This window comes from Cuculus canorus, chromosome 3 (assembly GCF_017976375.1).
Source record: "Cuculus canorus isolate bCucCan1 chromosome 3, bCucCan1.pri, whole genome shotgun sequence".
In the NCBI taxonomy this organism is placed as follows: domain Eukaryota; kingdom Metazoa; phylum Chordata; class Aves; order Cuculiformes; family Cuculidae; genus Cuculus; species Cuculus canorus.
Genome location: NC_071403.1, coordinates 49,997,875 through 50,015,155, shown reverse-complemented (window position 1 = coordinate 50,015,155; position 17,281 = coordinate 49,997,875). Strand labels below are relative to the sequence as shown.

At 38.2% G+C, this 17,281-nt stretch overlaps 1 long non-coding RNA gene across 1 annotated transcript; it reads right to left on the bottom strand.

The window, feature by feature from the left end:
* Positions 1-14,866: 14,866 nt before the first annotated feature.
* LOC128851821 (uncharacterized) lies at positions 14,867-16,967 on the bottom strand. The gene is made up of 3 exons (XR_008449315.1): positions 16,840-16,967; positions 16,075-16,136; positions 14,867-15,514 (listed from the first exon to the last, which is right to left on the bottom strand). It is a non-coding gene; the product is annotated as an uncharacterized LOC128851821 (long non-coding RNA).
* Positions 16,968-17,281: the final 314 nt, after the last annotated feature.

Below are 17,281 nucleotides of genomic sequence, written 5' to 3'. Positions count from 1 at the left end.
CCCAGTATAGGGACAAGGCAGATGGTCTGAAATGAGCCTAATAATGCATAGAGTTTATGGTGAAAAGGGTTCCTGGTGATTTGTGATTTAGGAGTGATAATCAGCACAGCGTGGGTTGATAGATGCTCAGCTTGAGGACAGGATAGATGGAAAAAAAAAATGTCATTAGCATGGACAGCCATGTATCCTTTTAGTCCCCAGGCTGCTGAAACCAAGCCCAGCAGCAGCTGCAGAAGGCAGGTTGGCAAAGCTCCCTCTCACACCACTTTGGACACAGTTGGCTGTATCATGAGCTTGGAAGAAAGAATGTGTAGTAGTAGTCTCAGGTTCTGCAATGTTTCTTGCTGCTCTAACCTGCTGCCTTCCCTTCAGGAATCCAGCACCCTGGCTGGTCCCAGAGCAATGGTTAGACAGAACTTAGAAGGAGAAGTGGCTCTGGTGTTTCCAAAGGAAAACGGTTTATGAAATAGGAGGATTGTAAAGAAGTCCCTACCGAAGTGCCTATGTATTGCATTTTGGCACACTCACAAGAGCTGGAGTGAAATAGAATGATTTGATCCCACCATATAGAGGTCACAAAAATCAGCAGATGAGAGAATGCATGTCTTGTGCTTCTCAATACTTTAAAAGTGCTGTGATTTATTTCAGAGTTCACTATATATCAGTGGCAACTTTTTTGTTTATATCCCAAAGTGTGACTTTGCAGAAACAAAGTACCAATATTCATACATGGAGGGGGAGAAATGCATAACAGTTCATCTAAAAATCCAAAGAATAGTGGATGGTCTTTCTTCTGCAAAAATTCCTACTTAAACTCCCACATATAGTAGAAAGGAAGATCTCTTTTGCCATGAAAGGATTTTCCAGAGTCAATGACAGTCCTAAAAATTGCTGAAAAACACTTTGACCCTCCATTTAGGGAAATATGCTGCCTCCCTTGGGTCTGGGTTAAGGACGTTGCTAGGAAACTTCCTAACCTACTATGGACATTGGTCTATTATCCATTAATTCTTTTCCACGTGGAAAGAAATAATACTGCAATGCATAGCCCAAGGGCAATCAAAAGAGATGTCAGGGCCTTGGGATGACTAGGAAGAGAATCTGTAATCTGAATCTTCCAGTTTTGGGAAGTGACACTGGAAAAACAGATGCAGACAGTCTATTAACACATGGCTCCCTGGCTGGTGTCATCAGCCCAATTTTGGGTTCTTCAGTAATGGGGTGTCTTACACAGCATGAGGCTCACTGCCATAAGATGAGGTTCACCTTTCTCAAAGAGGAAACAGGATCTTTGTGCAGGAGTTTGCTGGGGTCAGTGACAGGGCTTTAAACTAGACATGAAGGAGGAGGGGCTTAATATCAGGCTTGCCTGAGACAAATGGAGGACAAATGACATGGCAAGGTTATAGGAACAGGGTGCTAGTGAGGGCGCTCATACTATGTCTCTGAGACATGCTAGGTGCAACGGAGCACAGTTAAAGTTGTACAGAGATGAGCCATGGACTACTGAGGTAATAGGAGCCAAGAGGGAAAGATCAGTGAAACAGCTCAAAGGAATTAAGGAGTGTGCCTCTAAGAAGGTGGCAATGCACACCGCGTGGACAACAAATAAGAGGACCTAGAAGCCATTGTGCAACAGGAAAACCATGATATAGTTGCCATCACTGAAGCATAGTGGGATGACTCGCACAACTAGAGTGTTGCAAAGGATGGTTACAAACTCTTCAGGAAGGACAGACAAGGAAAGGGATGTGGTGCCATAGCTCTCTTTTTTAGGTTGTGTTTGATTATTTAGAGCTCAATGATGGTGACAATAAGGTTGAGTGTTTATGAGTAAGAATCTGTACCCATTGAAGCGGTGGCTTTCTTTTTCCCTTCTCTCTCTCTCTCTCTCTAATTTACCTTACTGAGTTTTCTTTACTGGTATTGGTGTGTGTCGGATCAAATCTGAGAGACTGGTTGTGTTCAGGGGTCAGATTGCAACCTGAACAGATTGAAATCTGTTTTCTGCCACTCTGGGAATTTGCACCCCCGTATCTCAGCTGTGCACCTGAAACAAAGAAATTTGCACTCAATAACCAATGTGGTTATTAATTAGGTATTCTTTTTATTTAGTGCTGGAAGTGCGATTTGTACTCAGAGTGCTTCTACCCAACAGTGATCTCAGAGAGCTTTATATACATAGAGGTGTCTTCATACTCACAGTTTTTCCACTAAATGACAAACGCAGCTTATTCCTGGAACTTCATTGCATATCCAAGGTGTTAAAATTAATTTCATCCAGAGTTGTTGAAGCTTGGCCACATATGAGCAGGTAGTCTTAGCAACTCTGGGCAACAAGAAGATAATGGTCGTTATCATTACCTTAGTCGTTAATCTTGTTTTAACACATTGCAGTTGACATTCCATCTCATCATTTACAAATCACCATTTCACACCTGAGTATTTTGGTCTGTTTATTTTGGTTGAAGCCAGAATAAATTTTGCTTTTAATTTTCACTCTGACAGTGACCTTGTTGGCCTCTGGATCACCACACAGATAACCTAACCACTTTCTTTGACTGTGCAGGTCAAAAGAAGATCCAGACTTGAGTGTGTAGCTTGTGGATCCAGGGCATACCATGCTGTCTTCCTGTCAATGTTGTATTTGTGTGAGAGACAAAGGTTTGTTGCTGCTCCATAATTATTGTTTGCTTCCTGTACCTAGAGAAAATGTAATAAAGAAAATATTCCCCGTACTGTTTCAGTTATTTGCATTCAGGAACACGAGCAGGTCAGATGAGAGCATCTTTGAAGCTATACCACCATTATAGTTGCTGTGTCTGAATCACTTATATCAGGAGAGTAACACAGAAAAAAAAATACAGTACAATAGGTCCAACAGTGTGAAAATATAGCATCTTTTAACAGTTCATATTCTTTCTCCCTGTAGAGTTATTATAGGTCAGAAGAGTAAAAACTGAATATAGGTTCCATGGGCACGAATATTGCTTTCATTCAAGCTTCCTGCTCCACTCTTATGGTGTGCTGAAAAGGCACTATTAACGTTTACTCCGAGAGAAACCTCAGGTTGCTTTTGACACATGATACCACCATTCCAGACCCCAGCTTTCATGGATCATTCGAAAGCACGTGCTCTAGCTTTGAAGAAACCTGTTGTTCATGTGACTGACTGAGCTTTGCTAAGGATGCCCACTGAGGAAATACCACTCCCAAAGCATGAACTCTTCTGTGTTTGTCAGGCAATTCAGAGACTTTATCACTATGCGATATTTTAAAATAAGAGAAGACTTCTGTTTCACTCCATCCGTGTATGGCAAGCTGATCCAATAAAACATTGCCAAAAGTTGCAGTTCTTTTGTGCTACAATTTGACACTCAAGTCTACAGTTAGTGTCTTACAGCAGAGAGAGGAACAGAAGAGAGTCATGCCTTCTTCTGCTTTTTCTGTTTGGGTTTACATAAAATGCAAATAAAGGGGAAGTGCAGGAGTTTTAAACCCTTTTCCTCTTTAATTATATATTTATTTTATTATATATTAAAACTACTAGTTACTGGGTTTGGTCTACGTATTTGATTCAGTAAATGATCTAAAACTCATATATTTCTTCAACATCAGGGTCTGTTTTCAATTAAAAAAACTATCAAGGCTGAACATAAAGTAATGAGATCTCTGAAAAAGAATTAACTTCACAATGAGCTGAACACTTGAAAAGAATGAAAAGAGGTAGAAAAAGGAAGAATTTACAAAAGAAAATGGCCCCACAATTGTTTCAGTACCTTCTTACCTTTTGCTCCGTTGCACATGGTTTATTTTGTGTGATGAAGCCACATAAAGGGCACAGGTGGCTGGAAAGACTGCAGCAGTTGCAATGTGAGTGTAATCAGAACTTGTTGTGCTAAAAATGAGCCATATCAAATGCCTTTCCAGTAAGATTTAATGGCTATGTATCAACATGGCTGACCACACTGATGACTAGAACAAATATATCATTGGTCTCTTTTGTGAGGTGGAGGTATAAATTCTCTCAGTAGTTTCCTCAACCGTCAAATAGCATTTGCTAGTGTCTCAGCCTCAGAACTTCACTTTAGTAGCTTTGATGGAACTGTCCTTTTTCTTTTAACTTTCCTTTGGGTGATATTTGCCCAGTGAGAACTAGAATGCCTGGTCTTCAATCCCAAATCCCACCCTGTTTGCCAGGATGAGCAATATCTTAATGTTGTTTTCATTAAACATTGTTTTTTCTCTTATCTTCCAGCACTTGATTTTTCTGTGATTCACAATTCTCCACTGTAAAGGTGTTAAGAGTAGAGATAAGGATGTGAAAAAATTGAAGATGAACCTAGAGCAAAATGGAAGGCTTGTGTTCTTGAGCTATAAAGAATAATTATCATAGCAAAATGAAGACTCACAGAATCATAGAATCACTAGATTGGAAAAGACTCTAGGATCATTAAGTCCAACCATTCCTATCAATCACTAAACCATGTCCCTGAGCATCTCGTCTACCTGTCTTTTAAACACCTCCAGGGATGGTGACTCGACCACCTCCCTGGGCAGCCTCTGCCAGTACCCAGTAACCCTTTCTGTGAATTTTTTTTTTCTGATGTCCAGCCTGAAGCTCCCCTGGTGGAGCTTGAGGCCATTCCCTTTTGTCCTGTCCCCTGTCACCTGGGAGGAGAGGCCAGCTCCCTCCTCTCCACAACCTCCTTTCAGGTAGTTGCAGAGAGTAATAAGGTCTCCCCTCAGCCTCCTCTTCTCAAGGCTAAACAACTCCAGTTCCCTCAGCTGCTCCTCATAAGACTTGTTCTTCAGCCCCTTCACCAGCTTCGTTGCTCTTCTCTGGACACGCTTCAGAGCCTCAACATCCTTCTTGTGGGGAGGGGCCCAGAACTGAACACAGTATTCAAGGTGTGGTCTCACCAGTGCTGAGTACAGAGGGAGAATAACGTCCCTGGACCTGCTGGTCACGCCATTTCTGATACAAGCCAAGATGCCATTGGCCTTCTTGACCACCTGGGCACACTGCTGGCTCATGTTCAGTCGGCTGTCAATCAACACTCCCAGGTCCTTCTCCTCCAGGCAGCTTTCTAGCCAGACTTCTCCTAGTCTGTAGCACTGCATAGGGTTGTTGTGCCCCAGGTGCAGGACCCAGCATTTGGTCTTATTAAACCTCATCCCATTGGTCTCGGCCCAGCAGTCCAGCCTGTTCAGATCCCTTTGCAGAGCCTCCCTACCCTCCAGCAGATCGACGCTTCCACCCAGCTTAGTGTCATCTGCAAACTTGCTGAGGGTGCACTCAATGCCTTCATCCAGGTCATTGATAAAGACATTGAACAGAGCTGCACCCAGTACTGAGCCCTGAGGAACTCCACTTGTGACTGGCCTCCAGCTGGAGTTAACTCCATTGACCACCACTCTCTGGGCCCGGCCATCCATCCAGTTTTCAACCCAGGAGAGTGTGCGCCTGTCCAGGCCAGAGGCAGCCAATTTCCTAAGCAGAATGGCGTGAGAAACTGTGTCAAAGGATTTACTGAAGTCCAAGAACACTACATCCACAGCCTTTTCCTCATCCAGTAGATGGGTCACTTTGTCACAGAAGGCGATCAGGTTAGTTTGAAGAAGAGAAGAATTGTATGTGAAATTGCTGCAGAAATATAATTATCAGTGGCATAAAATTACCAGAACAGGAAACATGATTACGATGAGTTAATTACACAGACCATTCTTCATAAGCTGTGCCCACTCAAAAAACTGATTTAGTTGCACAAAATATGATGTTACACATTTAGGAATGAGAAGAATGAATCATAGCAATGAAAGGAAAGAAAAACTGGAAAAAAGGGACTCTCGTGAAGATCCTGGATCATGAAAGACAAACCACTTAATAAGCTTCATTGCAAAAATAATGTGATTCTTCACCACACAAACAGGAAAGATTTAATTAAAAGTTTGCATGACTTGTGTTTGTTGTGATGATGAGAATAATTGTGCAATGGTGCATTCAGCATGGATGTCCACATTTTTAAAGGACTTTGAAAAGAAGAGGAGAAGAAAAATCTTAAAATTTATTACAGAAAGAATTAATGAGTTTGGTATAATTTAGATTATCTAAGGGCAGATTAATGAAACACAATTACAGTTTATTCAATTCTTCACAGGGAGAAATTATAAAACCCTGAAAGGCAGTTTATTCTGGCAAGGAGCCAATATTTGGAAGTTAGAGCCAAGTGAATTTGGATAGAAATAAAAGTTCCCAGTTCAAATGAGGGAGTCTCCATTTTCACAGATGGCTGTCTGTGGAGCCAAACATTCTGCAATATGCCCTTCGCATTTCATTATTCACTTCAATCTCTTTTTCTAGGGCAAAAGTCAGTACTATGAACATAACTTTAACATATTTCTTTCTTTTAATGTATCTGTGTATTTTCAAAGGATTTTCCCCAGACATTTCCTTCTCATTTCTGCTGAGAATTTGAAATGAAATATAAAAAGTACTTAGGTGAATTTGTGCTATGATTTAATTTTTTCTTAGTCTAGTGAGTGGATAAGTAATTTTCTGTTATTCATTTTAAGTATAAAATGCTGTGGCTGAATGAGCTATCTTCAGAAGGAAAAAAAGTTTTGATGCTTAGTTCAGGAATTAATATTTTTAAGAAAAAAATTTGGAAATTATTAGAAATATTGAAATGCTGTTTCTACTTTAAACTTTAGTTCAAAGTCAGAATAAGTTTGAATGCTGTACTCATCTCTGAGAAGCTTCTTGTTGCTATGAGCATTTAGTAATGGCACTAAAATGACTTTTAAGTAATGGCAGGCAGGATCAGTCCTAGAAATTGCTAAAATGGACAGCTTCCAAGGGAATCTCATTATTGCGTTATAGCAAAATAACTATCAATCACTGTGTACTCCATCTATAGCAGAACCCAGCAGGGCTGTCTCGTTGTCACACTGGGGAGAGAAGCCATGCGTTCATGGAAAGAGCAGTTGTTGTTTGGGAAGGGCTGGCCTTGCCTTGCAGCTTAAGTCTTTGCCTGTGGTGGTAGAACAAACCTACTGCTCCATGCATCCAAACTCTATTTCCTCCCATGCTCTACTGTCACTCTTGGCTCGAACCCTGCAGTCATGACCTAATCCTGCCCCTCTAACCTTCATCAAGCAAGTTTCATATCAAAGACACAAAAATAGCCTATTTTATATTTTCATTTAACAATTCTTGCTGTTTTCAGCATATATGAACTAATGAGGACTATCATGGTAAGTAAACATGCAAAAATGAAAAAAAAATATAAGAAATCAGAAGTGACATTTAGGATGGAGATCACAACTAATCCTCAGTTCTTACCTTGAATTCTTTGACCTGCATTAATGTATGGCACTTACACCCAATAACTTCATGGAAAGTGCTAACTAGGAAGGGGAGGTTCTTGTAAAGTCTGGTATTCCAACAGTTGCATGTATTCCCAAACTGAATCATGAGTAGTGCCTTCCTAAATGCACTATTCTAGTCACTGTAAAGGAAGGGCATACACAACTCTGTGCTTTTGTTTCATACCACCTAGTTGCAACGACTTAAATAAAACATCTAAGAAAGGCAAATATCTCATGGGAGCTTGCCCATCCTGGCATGTCTGTTCCAGAATGCTACTTTGTTGTGTTATAGAATGTATTTTAGTACCTTAATTTGGAAGGCAAGAATCTAACTCTTGACATCTTTTATTCTTTATTTTCTTTTTCCCAATAAATTATTTTCCATGATGGATACCTATGTAAGATCAGGAGTGCTAGTTATAACTCTTCGTTTAGTTAACATTGTGAAGAGTAACAGTAAAGTACTGTTTTATATAAATGCTAAACTTATTGTATTTTCAATAATATATCATGTTTGAATGGCAAATGTGAAAATACTACAATGATCTCATATATTTTCAAGGAAATATGATGTTTATGCCCAAGGTTTTTCTTTGTGTCTATGTTTTAGATCAGTTTCAGGTACTGCAGTATTTACAGACTCATCCTTTCAATAATATGTCCAAATACTATTTTTAATCTACTGCATCTTGAAATTTCAGCATGTTTCATTCTTTACCATTCATGTTAAGGAGCATTTTCTGTGGAAATAAAACCCCTGTTTGAATAAACATAATGAAGTGTTCTCAATAATATCTTGGCAATGGAAATATTTCAAAGAATTAATACATTAACAGAGATTGTGTGTATATAGATTTAATGAAATATTTAAAGCAAATGATTCAATGTTAAGGCTGCATTTTGAAAAGTTAATCCATTTACACTGAAATTACTTAGCAGTTTAATTTTACTATACGTTTATTTTCTTTATTCCATGTCAAAACAACAGGAAATTTGGAAACTATCTGCTTCCATGAGATGAAAATTTTATTTTCTGCTTAGCTCTAGAAGAATATTGGCTACGAAGAAAGTAAAATGGTTAGAATTAACTTGTACTGAGAAAAATGTATAAGCTGAATCTTAATATTTCAAGGGACTATTAACTAAGATTTATAACCCATTCCATTTTACTACACTTGCTGATATTTAACTTTATTAGCTACATTAATATAATGACTAATACATTATATCAATTAGAGTAAAGTTTTAAAATGTACATGTCCAATCTAATTTTAAACATTAAAATAATCTCACCTATGCTGAGATGGCTCTAGACAGATGGGTTTAGGCAGATGATTCATTATGAAAAGCCACCTTTCATAGCTGGATATATTTTAATGTGACTGATAATGTCAGAAAACCTAAAGTACTGATACTCAGATCCTCACACACTGATTTCAAATGTCCTTAAATGAAGTAGTTGAGTGAATGCTAACCTAGAAACTGAAGACAGACAACTTAGTTTAGAAATATGTATTCAAAGCCTCGTGTTTCCAGTAATTCAGACCAGAATAACACAGATAATTCTGCATTTTCTAGCATGTGCTCTCATGACTGATGACCACTGTGGTGACAAGAAAACCCTAACTCCTAACCATGATGGTAGCTTTGAAGATCTTGCACGTGCAGAAACACTACGCACCCTAAACTGCAATCAAAAAGTTAGCAAAATCATAGAATGGTTTGAGTTGGAAGGGACCTTAAGAATCACTTATTTCCAACCCTCATGCCGTGGTCAGGGACACCCGAGGCTCACTGAGGTTGCTCAAAGCCTCATCCAACCTGGTCTTGAACACCTCCAGGGATGGGGCTTTCGTGACTTCTCTGGGCAACCTGTTCCAGTACCTTACCACTCTCACTGTAAAAAAATTCTTCTCAATATCTAATCTAAATCGACCCTCTTTCATCCTAAAAGCATTACCCCTCATCCTGACACTGCAATCCCTGATAAGGAGTCCCGCCCCATCTTTCCTATAACCTCTCTTTAAGTTCTAGAGGGCTGCTATAAGGTCTACCTGGAGCCTTCACTTCTCTTGGCTGAACAAGCCCAGGTCTCTCAGCCTGTTTTTGTGCTTCACCCTTCTGATCATTTTTGTGGACCTCCTCTGGACTTGTTCTAACAGATCCATGTCCTTCCTGTGCTGAGGACTCCAGGACTGAACATCAGGTGTGGTCTCACAAGCACAAGTAGAGACCTTAGCAGCAGCTATTTTTCTACTGAAACTATTTCTTAAGGTGTTTTTAGGATAAAATCTGTTACAAAATCACAATGATTTCTCCTGTTTTCTTGGTTTATGTTTTCCTAACATAAGCAAAATTGTATTTAATGTTCCTCTTAAAATCATTTCAGTAGTACACAACACAGAGATGCGGTTTCCAGAGCATCACTTCCCTTCAGATCTCTGAACATCCTCTGTGGGCATGTTTGTACCCCTGCTGTCTTTTTTATAAGAAGGAAAAATTGTGACTATTCGGTCTGCCAGAACCAACTGTTAAGGTCCCACCAAGGCCATTGACAAGACATGGGGCCACAGGAGGGTTTGTCTTGGCAGGGCCCAAGGGTAGGCAGGGCATGGTTGTGGGGAGCTGGAGACTGACTTTGCTGTGGCACCACTGGGGCAGAGGCTGACAGCCCTGGGGGACGATGTGGGGCCCTGGACTGTAGAGGAGCTCTGGCGCTGGGCAGCAACAGTCAGTACTGGTGGGGTCTCCACAGCCTTAATTTGAGTCCTTCCAGTCTTTCAAATGCCTGGTAAGAAGAATATGGATTTTCAAAACCTTATTATTTTAAGCAGTAAAAAAATTGTACAGAAACGTCTTCTGTCAATAAAACTTTTCTCACTTGTAGGGTTGAGGTTTTTTTGTCATACATGGAAACAGCCTACTTTGACAGATGAGAAGTTTTACATGGGTGATTCTTTTAATGAAAGAATTACTCTAGTCTGAAAAACTAATAAAGTCCAGTACATTATTTAAGCTTACTCTTTAAAAGGGATTTAATATGCTTGTCTAAGGACCCATGAAGACTTAATATGTTGAAAAAGATTTAGGGATGTCTGCAGACAAAACTTTATGTTAGTCAGAGTTAGTATTATTTTTCTGCTTGAACTATATAGCACAAGTAACTTCTCATCAGCTTAACTCTTGGCAGTTTCTCTTTGTAGAAGTTGAACCTCAGACTGAAAGCTATTGTTAGAGACAGCTCTCCTGAGCTGTAAATTCTACTCTTTGACTTTGGGGAAGAACACTGGTTCCTTTTACATCAATCTATGTTGGCCTTGTGTCACCCTCTTAAGGGTAGCATCATAGTACCTTTCCGTGTTACGTTAAACGATCTAATCAGCATCTTTCACATCATGTATACTTCACTGTGGTGGAAGATATTTCGCATAAAATACTCATAACTCTTCCCAGTTCTCAGCAATCTCAGACTGAATACATTTAAACTATGACAAGCAGTGCTCTGCTGTATTGATAGATACTATATTAATTTGTTGTTGGAATATTGTAATTTCCAAGGACCTGCACACTAGTAGCCAAATTTCTCACACTTAACAAAAACCTTCAAGTTTTTTGCAACTTGATTCTATTTCTAAACTCTTGCCTAAATGAGTCTGACCACCTAGTCGCCCTCTTTTCCTCACAGATTTCCGTTTTCCACTCCCGAAGTTTTCCTCATTCTTTCCTTTCTCCCACAGTTATTGTACTATTGTCTTAATAACATTTCTTGCCAACTCTTTAGCTTACATTGATCTAGACTCCCTTACACTCCTAGCATGTGCACATACGAGATTTCCCACCCCACTGTCAAGTCAGACATTCTTTTGCGGAGTGTCTTCTTTCCCTTGATTAAAGTGTAGGTGGGATGTTCAGTCATAGAAAAATATTTGACCATGCACAGGCTGAGTCTTAAAGCTTATTTAGCAACACAACTTTTCTGCTGAGTGACAAAGACGGGTGCAAAGTGAAGCAGGCCTACACTAAAAGTACAGCAGTCAATAGTGGCAAGAAAGGGGCATATTGGTTTATGTAAGTTTTTTGCTGTCTGCAGTCATCTATCCACACAGCCAAGGAAAGAAGATAAAACCAAGAATGTCTCTGTAAAAGTCTGACCTGTGTCCCTGACCTATCTCCATAGTAACCAGAAAGTACAAGGAATCAGAAGAGACACCTCAGAGTACTTTGACAGCAGTGTTACTTGATTATGTCTCACTTCCCAAAATGCATCTATCAAAGAGATTGAAATACTTTCAACTGATTGCTTAGGATTGATTCTATAGACTAGGACTCAAAATTATTTTACGATGCTTATCCTATTTCCATTGTAGACGGTGTAATCTTGAATATAACAGGAAAGAAAAAGTTCTGTCAGTTCTCAGACATAAACTATATTGCCTCTCAATCTCTTCTTAATAATGTAAACCATATGAACATATGTCCATGTCATTGATATTACCCTGGAAGAAACATATGTTCCACGTAAGCTATACATTTCAATAAATTCTTTAGACAACTTCTTTCTGAGCATTTAGGATAGTTCACTGTCCAATCTAGGTAGCATTTCTGCAGTTAACACAATCTACTTGGCTGTTTCACTCCTTTTCTTTAATTCCTTGGTTACTGGCAGAATATTTCATAACACAGAACATAAATATTATGTTGCTGCTTTAACAGTAGCATCAAATAGAATAATATTGTGCTGTTTCTTCAATATTGACAAATTGACTGCATGTATAAAATCGCTGAGAAATGCCCTCTCAGTTTCTCTTTTATCAAGTTACTCAGCAAGCGGATTTGGTTTTTAAAACATGTTCCCTCAAGGAACACAAAGAGATATGGAAAACATACATAAATATTTTTATTACATCATGAATGGTTTTCATTTTCTACAGCAAACACGGTCAAAGTGACTAAGACCTTTACAGAGAGATAAACAGTGATATTTTCAGATATATTTATTTGATGATAGAGTCCCAGAACAAGAAGGAATAGAATACCAATGCCAGCACTCTCCCAAAACACAAAGTAAATAGAATCTTTTATTGCAGCTGTTGCCAGTATGTTAGTTTGAAAATAAGGGAACCAAGGGCAGATTTTCAATAGATAATATTCTCTAATTTGGAGATTAAAAAAAAATTGAGAAATGAATTGACGACAATTTGCACTCTTTTTGTACAGCTTCTAGCATTTCATAGTAATTGTCTATTTAAATTACTACTTTATAGATTGAAGTATGTTATATTTAAATGATGCATATTTGAAGACTTTGATCACAAGTTGATTCCACTCTGAAGAGGTTCACAGTACTGGACCGAACTCTATAGCCATTTTTATAAGGACATAAGAGATAGCTTAGAGTAACAGGCAATAGCTTGTTGAAAGGACACACAAACATGAATAAGTATGCTACTAGTATTTACATCTCAGGTGTTCTTTTTGTACTTCCACATATTTAATCAGAATTAATTTCTTTTATCATATGTAAATTTATAGTATTTATTATATATAGGATTATAATTGGAATTTGTAAAATGATTCAGCTAATTTGTAAGTATGTTGTAACTTTATCTTCAACCAGAAGGAACTGTCTTTTTTGTCTGCAAAAGAAATATTTGAGCTTGGAAATATTAAAAAATGTTCCCCTAGAGCAAAACCAAACTTATGATTTCCTTCTTGAAATGGATTTAATTATACACAATGGAAAGAGGTGCTGCAAGGTTATTTCAAGTTTGATGTATAGTACTCAAAAATCTTTTGTTTTTTTTTTTTTTTCTTCTTAAATTCCTTGAAGGGCAGAAACATTCAAAGGAGCCACAAAGAAACCAGTTCTGAACATGTTCACTTTTGCCCATTGCTACTTTATTGTGATCTCAAAGGTTAACATCAGGAGAGTAGACAAAACTCTCTTCTATGTTTTCAGTGTATATGGAATTCCTATTTAATCACAATATGAAATTACGGTCATTTTCTCTTCAGAGTTATTTCCTCTATAGCAGTAAAACTTAAACTTCATAAATATCAAATAGAAGATTCTTTCTTAAATATAGCGCAGTTTAGATAAACTGTTTCTTCTCATTGTTTGTGTAGAAAGATACCTACCTACCTAAGTTCATATAGGAAGGTTTTATTAGTACTCAAAAGATAAACCATAGGTAATCGCCTATACAGAGAAATATGCTGAAGAAATATTTTTTCCCTATGGCACAGCCATAGGGACAGAACATTCCTGCTAACAAAATTCCTGAATAAGTGACTTCTGAAGTGGAATAGATAAGGTGAAACAAAGAATCCACATGACAAATTATGACTTCATGGCTGCATGATTTTAGCCCTACAGCCTGCAAGCCAGTTTCTCCATGCAATGAACGCATCCATTTTTGAATTGCTAGTTGAAAAACTGATTCAAAGATGAATGTGACTGCACAGAAAACATCATCACTTATTACAGCTACCCTGAGATCTGCTGCAATGAACTAAATAGCCTACATTGCAATATTGTGTTGTGCTTGGAGAAGACAAGGGTCAGGGAAGCTATATTTTAAATGTCATGCAGGTCTATTAAAAACCCAGGTTTGCAGATATATGTTTTTCAATGGCTCCTTTTTCCACATAATTACACTTAATTACTGGATAGAAACAGGTTGATCTCAAATCAGACATCTGTTTGTAAGAGCAAACAAAATGATAGAATAGAAGGGCTTACGGAATTATGGTTCTGAAAAGCACAGTGTGACTGTAATATGTTGAATCAAAGTCTTTGCCTGTGAAATTCAAATTTGGAGTCTAAATATCAGTTTCACTGATGCAGCTTCACCGTTCAGATTTGTGAGTTTCTATCAAAACATTCCTATTACTTTTTACCAAGAGCAGAGAAAGACTTAACAAAACAGAGGAAAAAGTCATATTGTGTGTGTGCATATATTATGTGGATAGTTATGCAGACAACTCTCACAACTTAAAGGGGTATCAAAGATTGTGGGTGTGTAGAGATTGTAACTGTGGGCTCATAGGATTCTGTAATACACAAAGACATGGAGGCTTTTATCCTCTAAATTTGTCTACTTTATTACAGATTATTATAGATATTACACAAATTTAAACTAGCAAGTATACCTATGGGTAAAAAAGTAAATCTATCTATCTATCTCAAGCTATTACAAATTACTACCAGCAATCAATAATACAATATCAATCAATAATATGGTAGTTATCAGTAAGCAAGCAAACAGCAGTCAATGATATAGTAACAATCAATATAACAACAACAACAGAGTAGATATATTAAAGGTTACTACAAACTTATTAGTGAAGCAACTTATCAACAATATAAGAGCAGATATGTTTATGATAGTTTACTTACATGGATATTTAATACCTGTATCAAGTGAATTAGACAGATTTCAGAAGAAGCCAAAGCATCCTAAAGGATGGACAAATCCATCCCAGAGTGGGAATCAAACATTGCAGAGGTGGGAGGACAAACTAAACTGGCCTCAAAGTATGACAGACCAAAATAGGGCCAATAAGATAGCAGACAGAGTCTCAGTTCAAAGAAAGTCTGCTATAGAGTCTGAAGTCAGCTGCACATCCCTGGTGAGAGTCCAAGATTGTGTAGAAAGTTCACGCAGAATCCAGTCTGATTAGGAAAGTAGAATTACATGTAACAAGGGAAGATGTCACAGACATAAGCTACATTTTGGGTAAAAATCAAGTCCTTTTTATATCCTAGAAACATAATAGAGTGTAGGATACCACCACTTCATGCAGCCAATAGATGCCATTAATTTTGATTTTGCACCTGTAAGAGTCAATAAATAAATGACAGGGTTTTCGGTTCTTTCAGATTAATTTTATTTTCCCAGACGGTTTCTACTTTTTCAAATGTTAGGCTGCCATTATAGTTCCTTAATTTTACCCTTCTTGATGGTAGCTCAGGATGCATCTTGATTGTCTGTATGTTAGCTGTATTACAAAGAGGATAGCTGCAATTTTTAAGGATGTTTCTGATTCCCAGGACTGGCTTACAGGCTCTCAGCAGCCAGGTTGACAGGCAATTTCTCTGTCAGTATTTTTCAGCAGACATTTTCTTCTTGTGTCTCTCTGTCTGATTTAGAAAAAGGTTGGCTTAGAAAAGTTGATATTGTAGTGTCAATTGCTAAGCTGATTCAGTGTCTACTAATGCAATTATAAGCTGCTCAAACACCCGTCATTAAATGTGAAGTTTTACACCAAAATTTTTCTACTCAAGAACTGTCTGAAGTATGATTTGACTGGATAAAGGCTAAAGGTGCAGACTAAAAGTTGTGTCTTGTTTGGTTTTATTTTCAGTGGAAAGAACATTTTCTGATGGTTTAATAGCCCCAGCATGATTTTGGGACTATTACAACATAGTCTATCTATTAAAGAAAGGATGCAGCATTGCACTTGTTTCCCTTCTCTTACTCCCGTGTTCCTCCTACCACATATGGTGCCTTAACTAAACTTGTACTTTCTGTTGTGTTCTCCCACATCACACTCAGCTTAGAATCACCTTTCTTTCCAATTTCAGTCTTGAGTCATATCTACTGCAACTGTAAATACCCTGAAAACCTGTAAAATGAGCCAAAGAAAATACTATTACATGTGAGGGTAGCCTCAGACTGCTGCCTGCCTCTGTGGACTTACTTTTTCTCTCTTTCTACACTGAGTCCCACTGTGCCTTGGAGATTTTGAGGAAGCTATATAGCCTGTTATGGAGAACAAGATCAGATAAACACAAATTAACAAAGTCACTTAGATTGCTTTCCTTGGGCCCCTACAGAGATAAATAAATACGACCAAATCTTTTCCCTTACAAACATGCAACAGGGCAGCAGCACCTGCCTGTTCTATACAGACAGTGAAAGTTTATCCAGAGATGCGATGACGTTAAAAGCTGATTAGGAGGAGCAGAGTAAAGCATTTGACCACAGGAGATTAAGGTAAATTTCTAATGTGAGAGTGATTTCCACTAGCATGACGCTCTGATCTTAGCAGGTGAAAAATTATGACCTTTCTCTGTATCTTCTTCCTCTGCATTTTCTGACATTTTCCTTCTTAGCTCATTTCTCCTTGTGTTCTGCATTAACAGTGAGCCACAGAGAAGTGAACTTCCACCTTCATAGCCAATTTTCACACTATTTTGCTTTATACTATACTGAACTCGAATAGCACAAGATGACTCCTATTCCTGAAAGTAGCACATCCTGTTATATAGAGGCATCCTTCAACTCTGGATAACCTAATGATCAACTGTCTCTTATCTCTGCCTTTCTACTGTGACTTAGCCAGAATTCAGATTGGGCTTTTTACTATGCAAAGCCTGAAAAAGAAAGATAAGAAGACAAAACAAGAACTTAGGAGACAAAGGTTGTTTTCTTTTATTCCAGATATGAATATGTATTTTTTCACCTGTTTTCTGTCTCTAGTCTGTGGATTTCTTCCATTATGCTTGCCTAAATGACAAAAACATTGCCTCCTAGGAAAAAAAGAATACATGAGTTACCGGGAAGAAGACACAAAATGTTTTCATGAGGAATTTTTGCATTTTTTTCAGTATTAAACACACTGAGAGTCGATTTAAATCTTAGCTTTTTTTTTTTTTTTTTTTAACATATCTTTCAGTCTAACTTCTCTCCCTTTGGATAGGTGGTTTATTCTTGAACAAAGATAGTTGCTTTGAAGCAATGACTCTCTTCAACGTAGTCAGCACCAAAACTGGCTTGAGAGGTGCTCCTGAGGCAATATAATATTGTCCACTGGTGACAGAAATCAGAGCATTTGCAGAGAAACTGTAGTTCCCAAAGCACAGAGTAACTGAAGTGAGAAAGCTCTCCTGGAGGTCACCTAGTCC